Genomic DNA, 2,990 nt, shown 5'->3' on the forward strand with positions numbered 1-2,990 from the left:
CCCGCCGGCGGCACCGCTCGCTCCGAGCCGCGGTCGGCGTGGTGCCCTGCCGCAGCCCTGCTCCCAGGCGTGCGCGGGGCTGGGGAGCGCTTCGCTCCCAGCGGGGGTCCTTTGGGGAGGGGAGGGGGCATTTTCGTGCGCGGGGCAGCTTTTTGCTTTGCCTTTTATTTATTTATTATTCCGGCAGCAAGGACCCACTTTAGCCTCTTTTGTGCCAACTAGGACATTTTTGTTTCCCCAATGCATCGCTACTCAGCCCCGCTTTCTCCTCCAGTAAAACTTGTGCGCTCCTTGGCGCAGCGCGGGGCAGCAGCGCGGCGAGCGAGGGGCAGCGGGAGCTGCCCCGGGAGGGGGTGGCGGGGGTAGGAGGGTCCCCCCAGTGCTGCCTCCCGCCCCCGGCCCCGCGGTTTGCTGCTCGTCCGGGGGCGCCTTGGCTTTGCCCAGGCCGCCGACGTCCCGCGGGGCACCGGGAGCCCGAAGCCCGTCGGAAGTTGCTGTGGGCTCGGGCTGGGTCACCCCCAGCCTGCAGTGCTCCTTTCCCCGAGTTTGCCCCAGGAGGGCTGGACGGGGCGCTCGGTACCCACGTCTTTTCTCCCCCCACCCCTTTTTATTTTCTTTTCCACACAGATATTTCCACTCCCTAGGCTCATTTCAGTTGGGAGGATCTTGCCAATGCAAAAGCTGCTGCAAGTGCTGCTGTGACTGTGGTGCTGCCTTTAGGGCGTACGAGCCCCTTTTGAGATGTGTGCCACTTATTGCTGTTTTATTTAATAGCGTTGCTTGCAATGACCTTTTGCGCCTTTTGCACTCCTGGACCCTCGAGGACCATGCGCCCAGCATTTTCAGCATGCTAGGCTTCAGGCCAAGCAGCGCACCAGCTTCAAAGCTTACACCCAGAGACAGTCCATGCAAAAAGCTGCAGTGGGGTCTTTTGTCAAAAAGAGATACCCTCTCTCTATTTTTGTGGCATTTCTCATGCCTGAGTTAAAATGTCGCCAGCCCACCGTGAGAGTTCGCTCCAATGTTGATGTATTTTGTAAGGGACTGAAAAAAATGAAGCCGGCCGGAAAGTGGGACCCAATCCAGGAAACACGTAGGGGAGCCCTGCGAGTTAGGATTGCTGTCTGCAAATTATGGTACCCTTTGACTGCTAGATGATGACAGTCAAGGCAAACATGCTGTTTCAGGTTTAGCCTGTGCAGAAACTCTGGCCAGCTGTCCTGGCTGACAGCTTACTGAGCGAAGCTTGGTGCATCACGCTCTTTTCTTTGGGTCCGGTCGAAGCGCGGAGTCCTTTGCATCAGAAAATGACTGTGGGTTAATGTGACATGCAATTTAACTTCTCTTTCAGGCTGTTTGACTAGAGCTGGAGCGGATAGTGTGCTGGGTCAGTTATCAGACCTGTGCTGCAATCAGTGGAGTTAGGGCAATTCAAGTTAACTACGGAGAGATTTGGGGTTGGCTCAGGAGACTGATCTGTTGGTGAAGCAAATGTGCTGCAACCTGTGGGGCTTTCCTTTGCCAAGCACACTGGTTTCCCCTCGGTGCTGTTGCCCTCCCCCAGTTCAGTGGCGCCGTTTTAAACCGGATTCTGAACTGGCACGTCACTTTTATTCCGTCCCCACGTACTCCATCGCCTCGGTTATACGTTTCTGCGCATCTTTCCTYGCTCTTCCGGGTATGGCTGTCAGCCTAAATACTTTATTGATGGCGCTAATATTTATGCCGTTGGCAAATCAAACCGCCCGCAACCCACACTGTAGGCCCCCGCCATGGGGAGGAGCAGAGAAGCGTGGCCCAGCTGTGGGGGTATTTCGGTGCTGCTCCCACCTTCTCTGCTCACCCCAGCGGGGGCAAACCTTGTCAGCCACACAGCTGCAGTGGGCACACAGCCCCGGGAAGGTGAGTGCTGGACACTGTGCTGTGGGGCTGCCCCCCATGGGCCCCACTGCGGGGCTGCTGGCAGCCTGCGAGCCACCGGGGCACGTCGTGGCTGCAGCACGGCTCGGCCCTGTGCGGAGGGGAAAAAGTGTAACTGGCTTTGATGGAAAAAAAATGTGTTTTCCTGGCACTTTGTAATGGAGTTTTCAACTGTAAGCCTGGAAAATGGTATTCCCTGAGTTTATAAGGGAATGCCGTTTCCATAACTGCCTTTAAAAAAAATCATTCCTTTTGAAATCTGGCCTTAAATTCTGAAAGCTTGACAACTGCAGCGCTCCTTAGCTGCTGCGGCGGCGAGGTCATTTGCAGGCTGGAGGCTTTAAAATGGGCGTGTATAATCTGATAGAAGTGTATTTCTCAACAGAAAGAGAAATTTGTTTGCTCGTTTTCAAGTGATTTTTTTAAAGCAGAAAAATGGTAAAAAGCAGCAAGCGGGGGAGAGGCACTGTACCTTCCCACCTTGTTGGGAGGGCAGCCCCCAACGACGGGCGGGAGAGGGGGAACACCCCGCGCTGCCTCATGCCATACCTGCCCGGGGGCTGCTGCAAGCCCCCCTCGGGGCAGAGCCCCGGCCGAGGGAGTTTCCCCTCCGCAGCGCACGGAGGACACCGACACGGTGCAAGAGCCACTTTACTGTGCTTTTTATAGCAGTTGGCACTAGTGGGTGCTGCAACTAAATCAAATAAATAAATTWAAAAAAACTAAAAACAAACCAAAGGCGAAGCCCAGAGCCTCATGGCTCGCAGACGTGAAGCGCTGGGGACCCTCGAAGGAGCACGGTGCGAGGTAGCGATATTGAGMAAACCGCGCAGATCTCCCCCGGGACGAGCTGCAAGCCCGGCCGSGCGGGCAGAGCGCCTCCCGGGGGGGACGGAGGGAGGATGGGGAAGGGAAGGAGGGGTGCAGAGAGCAGCGCTCCTGCCCTGCGGTGCCCTGCTGCTGCTTTTCGCGGGTTGCAATCACCGCCGGGCGGGAGCAGGTGAAACCCCCTCGCTCGGCTGCCCCCGGCGAGGAGGGGGCTCCCTGCGGCGCTGCTAAAGCAGGAACCG

This window comes from Rhea americana, unplaced genomic scaffold, assembly GCF_003343005.1.
Source record: "Rhea americana isolate MKP2758 unplaced genomic scaffold, rheAme1 scaffold_31, whole genome shotgun sequence".
Taxonomy (NCBI): domain Eukaryota; kingdom Metazoa; phylum Chordata; class Aves; order Rheiformes; family Rheidae; genus Rhea; species Rhea americana.